Source organism: Rhinoderma darwinii, chromosome 4, assembly GCF_050947455.1.
Source record: "Rhinoderma darwinii isolate aRhiDar2 chromosome 4, aRhiDar2.hap1, whole genome shotgun sequence".
NCBI classification, from domain to species: Eukaryota; Metazoa; Chordata; class Amphibia; order Anura; family Rhinodermatidae; genus Rhinoderma; species Rhinoderma darwinii.
This window is the reverse complement of record NC_134690.1, coordinates 229,350,979-229,368,616: the sequence shown is the minus strand read 5'-3', so window position 1 is coordinate 229,368,616 and position 17,638 is coordinate 229,350,979. Positions and strand designations below refer to the sequence as shown.

The following is a 17,638-nucleotide window of genomic DNA, read 5'->3' as shown; positions in this document are numbered from 1 at the left end:
AGAATTCCTTTTTTGGGAAAGCTCTTGACGTCACTGTCCATATAAGGACAGTGATTACAGTGGCTCCTCCAGGAGCGGAATCCCCGGCCACAGCATTGCCGACGCTCTGGCGGGGGATTCCCCTCCTGGAGAAGCCCCTGCCTTCACTGTCCATATATGGACAGTGATGGCAGGGGCTCTTCCTGAAGTGGAATCCCTGGCTAGAGCGTTGCCAACACGCTTGCTGGGGATCCGCTCCTTTGAGAAGCCTCTGGCGTCACTGTCCATATATAGACAGTGATGTCAGAGGCTCCTCCTGAAGCGGAATCCCCGGCCAGAGCATTGCTGATGCTCTGGCCGGGGATTCCGCTCCTAGAGGGACCCCCCAATGGAGCTATCTACAGGGAAAGTGGCGCTATCTTCAAGGGCAGTATGGCACTATCTACATGGGCACTGTGGCACTATATGGGCACCATCTACATCGGCACAGTGGGCACTGGCACTTTATATGTAGGCACTGGCACTTAATATGTGGGCACTGTGGGCACTATCTACATGGGCACTGTGGCACTTTATGGGCACCATCTACATGGGCACTGTGGCACTATGTTGGCACTGGCACTTTATATTTGGGCACTGGCACTTTATATGTGGGCATTGTGGCGGTATGTGGGCACTGGCACCATCTATGTGGACACTATCTACAGTGCAAGGCACTATCTACAGGGCATTGTGGCACTATGGGGCATTATACTGTATGGGTTCATCTGTTTGGGCATTATACTGTATGGAGGCAGCTGTGGGGGCATTATGCTGCATGGAGAAAGCTATGGGGCTTTATACTGTATGGGGGCATCTGTGTGGGCATTATACTGTATGGGGGCATCTGTGTTGGCGTTATACTGTTTGGGTGCATCTATGGGGCATTGTACCATATGGTGGCATTATACTGTGTGGGGGCAGCTATTTGGCATTATACTGTGTGGGGGGGGGGAGATATTTGGCATTATACTGTGTGGGGTAGCTATAGTGGCCTTATACTGTGTGGAGGTTCCATGGGAGCATTATACTGTGGGGAAGCACTATGGGAGCATGATACTGTGTGGGCTAAACCAGGTGTGTATAGGCGGGGATTGGGCGGATTAGAGGCATGGCTTAAAAGGAAAAAAACTGCCACAACTCACTACACGCGCCATATCGGTTGTCCCTCTTTGCGATACTTGAAAGTTGCGAGGTATGCATCTAAGTTCATTACTCAGATGTCAGAGACACACGGGACTTGCTATCACCGAAGTCGGATTCGGGATTGAGGCTCGTTCGTACTTGCACACGCTATGATTTTCGTAGCAGGTGTGCATGGTATTGCAGCATTGTCCAATTCACTTAAATGGGTTTAATGCTGAAATTCCATGCACTGCCACTTCAAACAGCTGGTCCCCTCACCGATCTAATATTGGATAGACTGTCAATTTTTAAAGTGTGGATAACCCCTTTGAGGCCACTTTCTTTCATGGACTGGATACTACCAGAGAAACTGCCTAGCTGGAGATTACATTTACAACAATATAATGCTATAATGCATAAATTAAGAGGTATCCCTTGAATAATTTATCAATCATCGTCATCGACATCTTCAAAGATTTTTCAAGTCACACACACATAACCCAACAGAGAGGTGTGGTGATTTGTTCCAGCCCCAAATGTGGCCCCATGCACACGTACGTGCAGTATTTACGGTCAGTAAATACTGCACAGAGGGGCTGCGGAGTGTCATCCACATTTGCGGATCATGCTCACAGTAATAAGTATAGGAGCACTGTCCGTAAATGCGAAAAATAGGACTATTTTTTGCAGGTCATTTCTACGGCCCGTACACACATCCATAAATATATCTGGGAAGGTGTCCGTGGCTGATAGAAATGAATGGGTCGATGTTTTATCCGTATCCATGAATTGCAAATAAAAACTACGGACGTGTGCATGGGGCATGAGCAAGGACTTTACTCATTTACAAAATATCTTTTTGCTACAAATGAAAACGACATTGCGCAAAGTTTATACTTTTTATATGTACTGTAATGTCTAATAGGAAAAAAGTCTGCACCTTCATAAAAACATCGGAAAACCAATCCTTAATCCTTAGGAAAACAGAAAGGTTGGCAAAATTTGTTATTGTTGGAATGTAATCTATGTCATGATCGGTCACAGAGGACAACAAATATTTGCTTGTATCAGGATGCATATTGTCCTTTTTGTAGTCATATGCATGGCGGTAAAACCACCATCTGGTCTACCACCTGCACTTTTATTGTTACAGGTTATGTGCTATAAAAAATATTAAAACATTTTTGGACCAGCGGTGCTCACTAACCTAGAGGGGGATAATACACAAGCATACAGACAAAAACATAGTAGTACAAAAGAAAAAACAAAACAATCATGCATAAAATGTGTAAAATGGGTGCTCATTTCATATTAAAATGTTAGACAATTTCTAGGTTCATGAAATTGGCAAGCCTGTCTATCTCATTTAGAATATTACAATACTTTTATTTTAAGAATATATTAACGGTCACAAATACAGTATATTAATATATTACTTGACATATCCAATAATACAGAAATTAAAGTTTTTGGATTTAGGGCGACAGCTCTCAGGTAAGTAATTGGGGGTCATTTAGATGAGTCATTAGTGTACAAGTCCTAAAGACTATAAGGTTAATTTGCAATTGTTACTTAAAAGGTTAAGATTGGTTAAATCCCACTCGTATCTTTTAACCCATGACTACCAGTACCTAATATGATTTGATTCTATGAATTGTAAAAATCAGCTGTTATTCCAGCTATTATATTGTACTGTGGGACGCTAGCGATGAACCAGCTTGATAATTATAGAATGGAAATGTATACATTCTTAACTTGTTATTATAGTTAAGTCATATGATGCACCCTTTTCAGCTGACATTTATTTTTATTCTCTCCCACCCTGGGCAGAGCCTATGTGGAACATGACTGTGTGTGTCTGCCAACTAGCATCTAACTAAAGGTCCATTTGCACAAGCAGATATTCATATTAGCGATCTTCCATATGATTGCTGTAAGCGATTGAACAGCGTTTATTTAGAGACAATGTTATTGTCTCAATAATTGTTAACCCCTTCCCGCTTTGGCCACTTTTGACCTTCCTGACAGAGCCTCATTTTTCAAATCTGTTTCATGTGTTAATAACTTTGCAATGCTTTTACCTATCCAAGCGATTCTGAGAATGTTTTCTCGTGACACATTGGACTTTATGTTAATAGAAAAAAATTGCTCAATACATTCAGTATTTATTTGTAAAAAACACAAAAATGTAGAGAAAAATTGCAAAAACTAGCATTTTTCTAAATTTTAATGTATCTGCTTGTAAGACAGGCAGTTATACCACACAAAATTGCTGCTAATTAACATCCCCCATATGTCTACTTTAGATTGGCATCGTTTTTTGATCATTTTATTTTTCTAGGACATTACAAGGCTTAGAACTTAAGAAGAAATTTCTCACATTTTCAAGAAAATTTCAAAAGGCTATTTTTTCATGGGCCAGTTCATTTGTGAAGTGGCTTTGAGGGCCTTATATATTAGAAACCCCCAATAAGTCACCCCATTTTATAAACTTCACCCCTCAAAGTAATCAAAACAGCATTTAGAAAGTTTCTTAACTCTAGACGTTTCACAGGAATTAAAGCAAAGTAGAGGTAAAATGTACAAATTCCATTTTTTTTTGTTGCAGAAATTAATTTTTAATCCATTTATTTTGTAACACAGAAGGTTTTACCAGAGAAACGCAACTCAATATTTATTCCCCAGGTTCTGTAGTTTTAGAAAATATCCCACATGTGGTCCTAGTGTGCTTAGGCACTGAAGCACAGGCCTCAGAAGCAAAGGAGCACCTAGAGAATTTTGGGGCCTCCTTTTTATTACAATATATTTTAGGCACCATGTCAGGTTTGAAGGGCTCTTGCGGTGCCAAAACTGTAAAAATCCCCCAAAAGTGACCCCATTTTGGAAACTAAATTCCTCAAGGAAATTATCTAGGGGTATAGTGAGCATTTTGACCCCACAGGTTTTTTGCAGAAATTATTGGAAGTATGCCATGAAAATCTAAATTTTTTCAAAGAAGATCTAGGTTAAGCTAATTTTTTGCTCATTTCTCCAAGGACTAAAAGAGAAAAAGCACCACCACAATTGTAAATCAATTTCTCCAGAGTACGGCAATGCCCCATATGTGGTCATAAACTGCTGTTTGGACACACGGCAGGGCTCAAAAGGGAAGGAGCGCCTTTTGGCTTTTGCAGTGCAGATTTTGCTGCATTGGTTTCTGGGCGCGATGTCACATTTGCAAAGCCCCTGTGAGACCAAAACAGTGGAAACCCCCCCAGAAGTGACCCTATTTTGGAAACTACACCCCTCAAGGTATTCACCTAGGGGTGTAGTGAGCATGTTAACCCCACAGGTGTTATGCAGAAATTAGTGTGCACTCGATGTTGCAGAGTGAAAATGGGACTTTTTGCATAGATATGACAATATGTGGTGCCCAGCTTGTGCCACCATAACAAGACAGCTCTCTAATTATTATGCTGTGTTTCCCGGTTTTAGAAACACCCTACATGTGGCCCTAATCTTTTGCCTGGACATTCGACCAGGCTCAGGAGTGAAAGAGTACTATGCGAAGTTGAGGCCTAATTTGGTGACTTACACAGTATTGGTTCACAATTGCAGAGGCTCTGATGTGAAATAATAAAAGAAACCCCTAAGAAGTAAACACATTTTGGACACTACACCCCTCAAGGCATTTATTAAGGGGTGTAGTGAGCATTTTCACCCACACGTATTTTCCATAAATGATTGCACTGCGGATTGTGCAACGTAAAAATTTAAATTTTTCCCTAGATTTGCCATTTCAATGGCAAATATGTTGTGCCCAGCTTGTGCCACTGGAGACACACACCCCAAAAATTGTTATGAGGGTTCTCCCGGGTATGGCGATGCCATATATGTGGAAGTAAACTGCTGTTTGGGCATGCTGTAGGGTTCAGAAGGGAGGGAGTGCCATTTGGCTTTTGGAGCGTGTATTTTGCTTGGTAGTAGTTTTGTTTGGAGTTTTACTGGTATTTCAGTTTATAATGTGGGGGAATATGTAAGCTGGGCAGAGTACATCAGGGGCAAAGTCAGGTGGTATAATAATTGGGTAAAATAATCCATAGATGTGTGTTACGCTGTGAAGCAATCCTTTATGCACAGGCCGGTGTCGCACTGATAAATGGTGTCCTTTCTTATCCCCCTTTTGGTACACACTCCGCACCTTTGCAGTTTGGGGAATTTTGCTGGGAAAGTGTTGTCCTGGTATAATACCAGCGCCCTCGCTTCCAGCAGATATTTTATCGTACTATCATTCCTGATTCCCTAATTTTAGGGCCTTGATAAATCGCTTTTTGAAACAGAAGAAATGTTCCCCCTCGGGCCTGCACTACTGCATATTTTTCTTTCCTAACTTATTGGAGCCTTAACGAATTACTTTTTTCATAGACGTAGTGGCATTTAGGCTGTAGTTATTATTGGTACCATTATGGGGTACATGCGACTTTCTGATCACTTTTTATCCTATTTTTTGGGAGGAAAGGTGACTAAAAACCAGCAATTCTGGCATAGTTTTTTTTTTACGCCGTTCACCATGCGTTATAAATTACATGTTAACTTTATTCTGCAGGCCAGTACAATTCCGGCAATACCAAATTTATATAATTTTTTATGTTTTACAACTTTTTGCACAATAAAATTACTTTTGTAAAAAGAATGTATTTTTCCTGTCGCCATGTTGTGAGAACCATAACTTTTTAATTGTTTTGTCGACGAAATGAGGGCTTGTTTTTTGCAAGACGAGCTATAGCTTTTATAGGTACCATTTTTGGATACATGCGACTTTTTGATCACTATTTATTCCAATTATTGTAGGGCAAAGTGAACAAGAAAACTTAATTCTGGCATTGCTTTTTAAGGTTTTTTTTAAGCCGTTCACCGCGTGGAATAAATAACATAATATTTTTATAGTTCAGGCCATTACGGACACGACGATAGCAAATATGTATGGTTTATTTTTTTTTTTCAATAATAAAGGACTTGATAATGGAAAAAGGGTAATTGTGTTTTATTTTACTACTTGAAACTTTTATTATACTTTTTTTTACGCTTTTCTTTAGTCCCACTAGGGGACTTGAAGGTCCAACTGACTGCTGAGGGCTCTAGGGGAAGAAGTATACTGCAATTGTGGGGTCTGACTCTGACTGCTGAGGGCTCTGGGCATTGAGCAGTCATAGATGCTCAGACCCCCTTGCATATAATCCCCCCATAGAGCCCTTTGCAGTCAGCGAGATACTTAGACCCCCCTTGCAAACAGTCAAAATCCCTCCTTGCAGCCAAAATCCCCCCTGCAAACAGCCAAAACCCTCCCTTGCTAACAGTCAAAACTCCCCTTGCTAACAGCCAAAATCCCCCCCCCCCTTGCAAACAGCCAAAATCCCCCCCCCCCCCAATCCCTAGAATCGGCCGGCGATTACTTTTTTAAGTTAATAACAAGCAGGGGGGCAGGAGGTTGAGTGCAGTGAGCCCGGCTGCCTCTCCTCTGTGTCTTCTTTCTGGCGCTCCTGCTCCGCTCTGGCGGTGCGGGCAGCATCAGGAAAGAGGAGGGGCGTGTTCTAGCAGATGTGCCTAACACCGAACGTCTGCTAGATAAGGAACAGACACGGCGGTGGGAGGGTAGGCAAAAAATATGGAGAAGAGACCTAAAAGTTTACTGGGGGACCGGCCCGGGGGGCACCTGCCCCCTGCCCAGTCCGACCCTGGACTCCCCGGGGAAGCCAGGAAGGCAGCCATCAGAAGAGCCATGATGGCAGCATCAGCACCCGAGGGTAGTGGGCCCCGGCACTTGACCGGGTGCTGACGCCGGCCCTGCTACAATGTATAAACCATATTGTAACCGTAAATACAGAGAGTATAATGCAATGCACAAGAGACACATACAAACACTAAGGGCCTGTTCACATCAGCGTTCGGGATGAATGGAACGCTGAACAGAAATTATTGCTTTTATCGCTAATGCTTCCATTTCCGTTTGTTTCAGTTTGTTTGTTTAACATAAAGTTTCAGTTTTTTTCTCAGCAACAATAGTTGACTGCGCTGTTGTTTCCATGAAAAAAACCTGAAACGGAAGCATCGCTATTGAAATCAATGGTAATGCAAACGGAAGCGATAGTTTCCGTTCAATTTTCCGTTCATCTGTTCCTCTAACTGAAAGGTTGAACGGAACCAGAACGCTGATGTGAAAAGGCCCTAAATGATTTTATTCCATTTACCTATTGAAGTCTTCCCTAATTTTTCTAATGGTCATTGGTACCTACAGGAGTTGTCCACTTAGGACAAACCTCACTTGTTTGAAGGGTCGCTTGACAATGAGATCACAAAGTATCCCCCTGCCGGGACACCCAGTGATTAGCTATTCTCTATGGGAAAATATGGCAGTGTGGGTTGTTTGCAAATGATGCAAGATAGAAAAGGTCCCCCGGGGTGAGAGGTGCTCTCTGTAACTGCTCTACAATCTGGCCAAGAGAGGAGGTAGCCAAGAGATGAGGATCCTGAACATTGTACCCTTCTCTATTAACTCAGAATTCCATAATAGGGTATATGGAAATTGGTTTTCTAAACTGGACAACCCCTTAAGGACTGAACCTGTTTTGGCCTTAAAGGGAACCTGTCACCAGCATTTCACCTATTGAACTCTCCTCACCCCTCATAGGCCAATGCTGTCAAAAGTTCATTGCCATTATACCCTCTCCTAAACACCTAATTCGACCGTAAATAACGGTCTGTAAACATTTTGCGCCTTTTATGGTACTAATCCAGCAGTCTCGTTTGTTCCTCTTCTTATGCCCGCCCACCGCTAAAAACTGGCCCGGCCTGAATGCCAAAATTTAATCTGAGATAGCGCGCATGCGCCCGTCATGTATTGTCCGATACTCTTCCCTGCTTTGTGCCTCAAATCTAGTTACTGCGCATGCTCCACTATGGTGTCCCGTTCTGCTCAAGCACCAGAACAGGGCATCGATGCACAAGCACGAAATTTCCTGTGTGATGGGGGTAGGCGAGGAGCTGTCAATCAAAAGGAAGGAGGCAGGGTAAACTTGGAAAAGCTTGATAAATTAAGATGTGACTCTTTTCTAATGAAGATATGACTCTTTTATGCTCATTAGCATATGTCACAGGGACACTAACAACTGAATATTAAAGGTACAGAGCCGACTTAGAAGATAATTATAGGTGACATAAAAGTGATTTTTCACCCACTTCCACCAGGTATTGCTGGTTTATTAGGTGAAATGCTGGTGACAGGTTCCCTTTAAGGACCAAGCCACATTTTGACAATCTGGCATGTGTGAACATTTTGCAAAATAACTCTGTAATGGTTTCATGTATCCAAGTGATTCTGACATATCACGGCATATGCCTCCTCTGCACTATAGAATCTTTGGGCCATAATAAAATTCCCTAACAACCATTTTTTTAATGGTTTTTTTTAATATATTTTTTTAACAAAAAGAACCAGCAAAAAGTAATATAAGAGCGGGATGGAGCACACTGTACATAGGTCACAAAGGTCAGGTAACGGGTCATATATAAAGTAGTGCTATCCCTAACAAGACCCCCTAACACTTGAGTAGCAATTGCAAAGTAAACATTTTTGGATTTTGTGTGTATATATATATATATATATATATATATATATATATATATATATACACATATATATATATATATATATATATATTCTTTATTTTTTTTATGCAAGAATAAAAACCTCCCTAAAAACGAACAAAGCACACAGGTGGGGACAGAAGTCAGCAGGTGACAGAGGTGAGCAAATGAAAGTGTGCAGCTCGGGACAGAAGCCAGGTGACAGGGTGAGGGGTCAGTATAGGAAGAATTGGGGCAATACTTTTCTTTTTCTTTTATGATTTTTGTCAGAAAAACTGTGACAGACACAATACTATATTAGATGACCGGCTCTGAGAAGCTCTGAAACAGAAATGAGCTTCTCAGTACCGGTAAATGACTATATTCCGTTATTGACAGCTGTGTTTGGTTAGTCACACGGACTGACCAATCACAGCGATCGCCATCACAGGACCGCTCTGATTGGTCCCGTTCCGGCTAACTGTGATAGTTAGCTGTCACAGACAGCAACAGCGTTTGTAAAGTCACTATGTCTTTTGATACTCTTTTGACATGGTTACAGTTTAATGCCATGGCGTAACTATACGCCCTTTTGTTACACCAGGGCGTAACTGTATGCACTGCTAAAAAGGACATATAGTAACGCCCAAATATGGGAAGGGGTTACATAGTTGCATAGTTAGTATGGCTGAAAAAAGACATACTGTATGTCCATCAAGTTCAACCGGGATGGGAGAAAGGAACTGACACCAGTGTCAAACATACCGTGTTTTTCGAACTATAAGATGCACCTGACTATAAGGCGCACCCAGGTTTTAGACAACAGAAAATAGGAAAAAATTTCATATTTTACTACTTTTACAAAGAAAAAACTATTTGTTAAAAAAACTTTTGTTCTGTTTCACCACAAGGGATGTCTAATCTGCATGTTTGATTGATTTTTTTATTAATTATTTCAGATGAATGTGTGAATAAAGAATCTATACTTTAACCGCACCAGTCTTAGGTGTGCAACAAAAAATTTGTAAAAGTGGGCAGAAAGACAAATTATCCTACACAAATCTCATGCATCAAATAGGCTTAGGACTGAAAAAGTCTACAGTGATTTACGCCTCATGCACACAACCGTGTGCGCCGGCCGAGTCCCGTCAATGATCCGAGGAAAGATAGAACATGTCCTATCTTTCCTCGGATCGAAGGCTCGAATCATTTTTCACGGACACGATTCACTCACTAAAGTGAATGGGTCCATGAAGACTATCGGGTGCCACTCAGATACTGTCAAAAATGGGCCGAGTGGCACAACGGTAATGTGATTGAGGCAGTAGTTAAAGCGATAAGTCCGGGCCTAAATATAAGAAATATTTTTGAGATGAAAGAAGAATTTAGGGTATGTTCACACGCTTAACCAAAAACGTCTGAAAATACAGAGCTATTTTCAAGGGAAAACAGCTCCTGATTTTCAGACGTTTTTTATGCCCATTTGCGATTTTCGCTGCGTTTTTCATTGCCGTTTTTGAAGCTGTTTTCTATAGAGTCAATGAAAAACTGCTCCAAAAACCTCCCAAGAAATGACCTGCAATTTTTCGTGGCCGTTTTTTTACGTAAAAAAACAGGCCATCGGAACAGAATGCCGTTTTTCCCATTAAAATCAATGGGCAGATGTTTGGAGGCATTCTGCTTCCGATTTTTCGGCCATTTTTCGGGCATTTACGGCGGTGTGAACATAACCTAACACTGCCAAAGCTGAAGATCATCTTAAAAGTACACTATAAAGAGGAGTGTGCCCCTGACTTATACAATTGACTAAAAAATATCTCTCAAGATATCAGAAACTCCTCAAAAATATCTCTTCAGAGCAATACAACTAAGGGGGGATTCACACGAACGTGTATTCGGTCCGTGCGGGCCGCGTGGTTTTCACGCGCCACGCACAGACCAATACAAGTCTATGGGGCAGTACAGACAGTCCGTGCTTTTTGCGCAGCGTTTGTCAGCTGCGCAAAAAACGCGTCATGTTCAATATCTCCGCGTATTTCGCGCATCACGCACCCATTGAAGTCAATGGGTGCGTGAAAACCACGCAGGTCGCACGGAAGCACTTCCGTGCGAACCGACTGAAACAGCGCACCAGCTGTCAAAAGGCTGAATGTAAACAGAAAAGCACCACGTGCTTTTCTGTTTCCAAACATCCAAACGGAGTGTCTTTTTAGAAGAGCGAACCCGGACAACCGAACCGAACTTCACCGGGTTCGGCCGAACTCGTTTTGGCCGAACCCGGCAAAAAAATTTCCGCTACGCGACGTCAGGAGATAGTCACTGTCCAGGGTGCTGAAAGAGTTAAACTGTTTCAGCACCATGGACAGTGACTTCCGATCCCAATATACATGAACCTGTAAAAAAAAAAAACGAAGTTCTGACTTACCGATAACTCCCGGCTTCTTCCTCCAGTCTGACCTCCCGGGATGACAATTCAGTCCAAGTGACAGCTCCAGCCAATCACAGGCCAAGCACAGGCTGCAGCGGTCACATGGACTGCCGCGTCATCCAGGGAGGTGGGGCCCGATGTCAAGAGAGGCGCGTCACCAAGGACGCGTCACCAAGGCAACGGCTGGGAGGGAAGTTCTCGGTAAGTACGAACTTTTTCTTTTTTTTTAACAGGTTGCTGTATATTGTGTTCGGCATTCACTGTCGAGGGTGCTGAAAGAGTTACTGCCGATCAGTTAGCTCTTTCAGCACCTTGGACAGTGACGGGCGTCGACTAGCCTCATCTCTATGATGGCGGCTGCGCAAAAATCACGCAGCCGCGCATCATACACGGATGACACACACAGCTGTCAAATGTTTTTTGCGCGCGCAAAACGCTGCGTTGTTTGCGCGCGCAAAAACGCAACGTTCGTCTGAATCTGCCCTAAAGGACAGACTTCTGTTTGTCTCTAGGGAAGTCGGAGCAGAGGAATAATTTGGAGCTTATTTATTTCAAAAGAAATTCCTGAGATATGTAAGAACAGGACTTCTCAGTGATCACATCAAATTTCAATTGAAACACAATTGGGATGACCACACAGTCACTGATGATGTATTAATTGACAAAATGAATGGAGCTGCCAGTTTAGAAGTAGAGAGGGAACAGAAATTAAAGAAGTACTCCTACAGTAAAATCACCAAATCTAATGAAATGCAGGCTAGTATTCAGACCCCCCAACCAGGATTGCCCACAAAAGTAGAATCATCTGCTACTCAAGTGGCTCTACCTGCACTGAAAGCAAAGCAAGTCCCAATTTAGGTAAAAATTTTACGGACAAACTGGGAGAAGGCTGTGAGAGATTTGAGAAATTAGATGGCAGAAATAAAAAAGCTACTCATGATTTTTCAAGTGCCAAGGTCTGCTGCATCCCAAGTGACTTCAAGAAGTAAGCAGAATCCAATTTGTGAAGCCTGTAAGACATCAAACCAAGGTAATAATTGTTGTCAGTGCTATAAGTGCGGCAAAGAAGAACATTATGCTAGACGGAAGTTGTACACCCAGACCTACACAGTTAACTCCTTGGCGACGTGATGTAACTGTTCTCACTACAACTAAATTAAATACAACTGGCCAGGGGTTTAGCTAAAGGCTCATGGGTCCGGTGCAAAAGTCCTTCATGGCTCCCCCAACTTCTCCTCATGGCCGACGGTCCGCAGCTTTCAGCTGCATCGCTGGGTCTCCTAAGTAATCCAACGATGTAGCACCAGCAGCCAGGGGCAATAGCCCCAAAAAAAATTATGTGTGTGCGTGTATGTATATGTGTATATATATATATATATATATATATATATATATATATGAGACAGCATATCTATTGCACTACGACCCTATAGCTTTGGATAGGATTAGATACAGCGGCTCAGCAGACAGTATCACACTTGATAGGATTAGATACAGGGCCCGGCTCGCTGACATTGTGCCTGCAGCGCTGGACCCAGGAAAGGTAAGTATAATAATTGTTTTGCTTTTTTATGTGTTACAGATTTATTTATTTTTGTGTTTTTTTTACAGGTTCGGTTGTTGGACCACGTCGGATTCGAGGACTGCTTCGATGACTGCGTTTTTTTACTCTCAATAAAATGGTTAACTTGGGTTGTGTGTTTTTTTTAAAATCTCAATAAAATAATTTTTCTGTCTTTGTATTTGTTTAAACTTTATTACTACTGTCTTAGTAATAGCTGCTGGCTGATTGACAGCTTCCATTACTATGGCGGGGCTCCACACAATCCTGTCTCTGAGCTTTAGGCCTCGTTTACACGAACGTATTATACGCGCGTGCGACGCGCGTGCTTTGCACGCATGTCGTACGCACCTATATTAGTCAATGGGGCTGTTTAGACGATGCGTGAATTGCGCTCAGCGCGTGTGCGCAGAAAAAAACTCACGACATGTTCTATAATCGTGCGTTTTTCGCGCACTCACGCACCCATTGAAGTCAATGGGTGCGTGAAAACCACGCATGCCGCACGGAAGCACTTCCGTGCGAACTGCGTGATTCGCGCAAGAGCTGTCAAACTCCTGAATGTAAACAGATAAGCACCACGTGCTTTTCTGTTTACAAACATCCAAACGGAGTGTCAAATTCGAGATGAGCGCACCGAACTTCACCGGGTTCGGCCAAACTCGTTTTGACCGAAACCGGTAAAAAATGTTCGGGTACGCGACGTCAGGAGACAGTCACTGTCCACGGTGCTGAAAGCGTTAAACTGGTTCAGCACCATGGACAGTGACTTCCGCTCCGAAAATCCATGAACCTGTAAAAAAAAAAAGACGTTCTGACTTACCGATAACTCCGGTCCGACCTCCCGGGATGACAGTTCAGTCCAAATGACAGCTGCAGCCAATCACAGGCCAAGCACAGGCTGCAGCCAATCACAGGCTGCAGCGGTCTCATGGACTGCGGCGTCATCCTGGGAGGTGGGGCCGGATGACAAGAGAGGGACGCGTCACCAAGGCAACGGCCGGGAGCCCGGACTGGGGGAAGCAGGAAGTTCTTGGTAAGTATGAAAGTCTTTTTATATTCACAGGTTGGTGTATATTGTGTTCGGCATGCACTGTCGAGGGTGCTGAAAGAGTTACTGCCGATCAGTTAGCTCTTTCAGCACCTTGGACAGTGACGGGCGTCGACTAGCCTCATCTCTATGATGGCGGCTGCGCGAAAATCTCGCAGCCGCGCATCATACACGGATGACACACGGAGCAGTCAAATGCCTTTTGCGCGTTTAAAACGCAACAAGGCTGCGTATACGCAGTGCATACGCCATACAAACGTGCGCAAAACGCAGCGTTTTTTGCGCGCGCAAAACGCACACGCTCGTGTAAATGAGGCCTTACAGGCAGTTCTTTCCTCCTCACGGCTTGGTTTTTGCTATGATATGCATTGTCAGCTGTAAGACCTTATATAGACAGGGGTGTGTCTAATCAAATCATGTCCAATCAATTGAATTTACCACAGGTGGAGTCTAATAAAGGTGTAGATACATTTCAAAGTGTGAGGCCTCCAGAGCTAAATTTCAAGTGTCATAGCAAAGGGTCTGAATACTTATGTCCATGCAAAATTTGAGATTTTAATTTTTTCATAAATTTGCAAAAATTTCTAAAATGCTGTTTTTACTTTGTCATTATGGGGTTTTGATTGTAGAAAGTATAGATGGGGAAAAAACATATTTTTTTTTTATTTTAGGAAAAGGCATCAACAGAACAAAATGTGAAAAAAATTAAAGGGTCTGAAGACTTTCCGAATTAGTTACATAAGCGTGCCAGTCACAAGGTTACACGTAGTGCACCATGCTGGCTAACAGCCTATTGATAGTCAGCAACATTGTCACAACTTATCCTTAAGAAATGGTATTCATAGACTTTTTGCATCTAGAAAGATGTAACGGTGGATATGAGTACATCCAGTGGCGTAGCTATTGGGGTCGCAATGGTCACACTTGCAAGCCCAAGCAGGCGCGATGTAGTGACGTCATTGTACCTGTCTGCTCGGAGTCAATCACAGCACAGAACAGAGTAGAAGGATTCTCCACCCGTCATGAGAACGGGGATAGGTAAGTAATTATGTTATTATTTTTCGATTAGGTACGTACATATTGGGGCATTATACTGGGTATGGGAGGGGGGATCATATGGGGGCATTATACTGGGTATGGGAGGGGGGCTCATATGGTAGCTGCTGAGGGGGCATTATACTATATGGGGTGCATTATACTGTATAGGACAGCTGAGGGGGGCATTATACTGTATGGGGGCATTATACTGTATGGGACAGCTATGGGGGGCATTATACTGTATGGGGGGGTTATACTCTATGGGACAGCTATGGGGGCTTTATACTGTATGGGGGCATTATACTGTATGTGGCAGCTATGGGGGGCATTATACTGTGTGGGGCACTATACTGTATGGGACAGCTATGGGGGCATTATACTGTATGGGGGGTTTATACTGTATGGGACAGCTACTGTATGTGGCATTATACTGTGTGGGGCATTATACTGTATGGGACAGTTATGATGGGCATTATACTGTGGGGGGCATTATACTGTATGAGGGCATTATACTGTATGTGGCAGCTATGGGGGGCATTATACTGTGTGGGGCATTATACAGTATGGGACAGCTATGGGGGCATTATACTGTATGGGGGGTTTATACTGTATGGGACAGCTACTGTATGTGGCATTATACTGTGTGGGGCATTATACTGTATGGGACAGTTATGATGGGCATTATACTGTGGGGGGCATTATACTGTATGAGGGCATTATACTGTATGTGGCAGCTATGGGGGGCATTATACTGTGTGGGGCATTATACAGTATGGGACAGCTATGGGGGCATTATACTGTATGGGGGGTTTATACTGTATGGGACAGCTACTGTATGTGGCATTATACATTATACTATGTGGGGCATTATACTGTATGGGACAGTTATGATGGGCATTATACTGTGTGGGGCATTATACTGTATGGGGGCATTATACCATATGTGGCAGCTATTGGGGGCATTATACTGTGTGGGGCATTATACTGTATGGGACAGCTATGCGGGTATAATACTGTATGGGGGGTGTTATACTGTATGTAGCAGCTATGGAGGGCATTATACTGTATGGGGCATTACACTGTATGTGGCAGCTATGGAAGGCATTATACTGTATGGGGCAGATATAGGGGGCATTATACTGTATGGGGCATTATACTGTGTGGGACAGCTATGGGGGGCATTATACTGTATGGGGGCATTATACTGTATGTGGCAACTATGGAGGGCATTATACTGTATGTGGCAGCTATAGGGGGCATTATACTGTATGGGGGGGCATTATACTGTATGGGACAGCTATGGGGGGCTTTATACTGTATGGGGCATTACACTGTATGTGGCAGCTATGGGAGGCATTATACTGTATAGGGGCATTATATTGTATGGGGCATCTATGGTCTGAAGACTTTCCGAATTCACTACATAAGCGTGCCAGTCACAAGGTTACACGTAGTGCACCATGCAGGCTAACAGCCTATTGATAGTCAGCAACATTGTCACAACTTATCTTTAAGAAATGGTATTCATTGACTTTTTGCATCTGGAAAGATGTAACGGTGGATATGAGTACATCCTGTGGCGTAGCTATTGGGGTCGCAACGGTCACACTTGCAAGCCCAAGCAGGCGCGATGTAGTGACGTCATTGTACCTGTCTGCTCGGAGTCACTCACAGCACAGACGAGAGGAGAAGGATTCTCCACCCGTCGTGAGAACGGGGATAGGTATGTAATTATGTTATTATTTTTCTATTAGGTACGTACATATTGGGGCATTATACTGGGTATGGGAGGGGGGATCATATGGGGGCATTATACTGGGTATGGGAGGGGGGCTCATATGGTAGCTGCTGAGGGGGCATTATACTATATGGGGTGCATTATACTGTATAGGACAGCTGAGGGGGGCATTATACTGTATGGGACAGCTATGGGGGCATTATACTGTATGGGGGGTTTATACTCTAGGGGACAGCTATGGGGGCTTTATACTGTATGGGGGCATTATACTGTATGTGGCAGATATGGGGGGCATTATACTGTGTGGGGCATTATACTGTATGGGACAGCTATGGGGGAATTATACTGTATGGGAGGTTTATACTGTATGGGACAGCTACTGTATGGGGCATTATACATTATACTGTGTTGGGCATTATACTGTATGGGACAGCTATGGGGGCATTATACTGTATGGGGGTTTATACTGTATGGGACAGCTACTGTATGGGGCATTATACATTATACTGTGTGGGGCATTATACTGTATGGGGGCATTATACCATATGTGGCAGCTATGGGGGCATTATACTGTGTGGGCATTATACTGTATGGGACAGCTATGCGGGTATAACACTGTATGGGGGGTGTTATACTGTATGTAGCAGCTATGGAGGGCATTATACTGTATGGGGCATTACACTGTATGTGGCAGCTATGGAAGGCATTATACTGTATGGGGCAGATATAGGGGGCGTTATACTGTATGGGGCATTATACTGTGTGGGACAGCTATGGGGGGCATTATACTGTATGGGGGCATTATACTGTATGTGGCAGCTATGGAGGGCATTATACTGTATGTGGTAGTTATAGGGGGCATTATACTGTATGGGGGGCATTATACTGTATTGGACAGCTATGGGGGGTTTTATACTGTATGGGGCATTACACTGAATGTGGCAGCTATGGGAGGCATTATACTGTATGGGGCAGATATAGGGGGCGTTATACTGTATGGGGCATTATACTGTGTGGGACAGCTATGGGGGGCATTATACTGTATGGGGGCATTATACTGTATGTGGCAGCTATGGA

General features: G+C 43.3%; 1 long non-coding RNA gene across 4 annotated transcripts in view; it reads left to right on the top strand.

The window, feature by feature from the left end:
• Positions 1 to 12,883, top strand: part of LOC142759740 (uncharacterized) — a 50,677-nt gene extending 37,794 nt beyond the window's left edge. For all 4 annotated transcript variants that reach the window (XR_012883189.1, XR_012883190.1, XR_012883191.1 and 1 more), the window contains one exon: positions 12,785 to 12,883. This is a non-coding gene — a long non-coding RNA (uncharacterized LOC142759740). The remainder of the gene's footprint in view (positions 1 to 12,784) is intronic.
• The last annotated feature ends 4,755 nt before the right edge of the window (positions 12,884 to 17,638 follow it).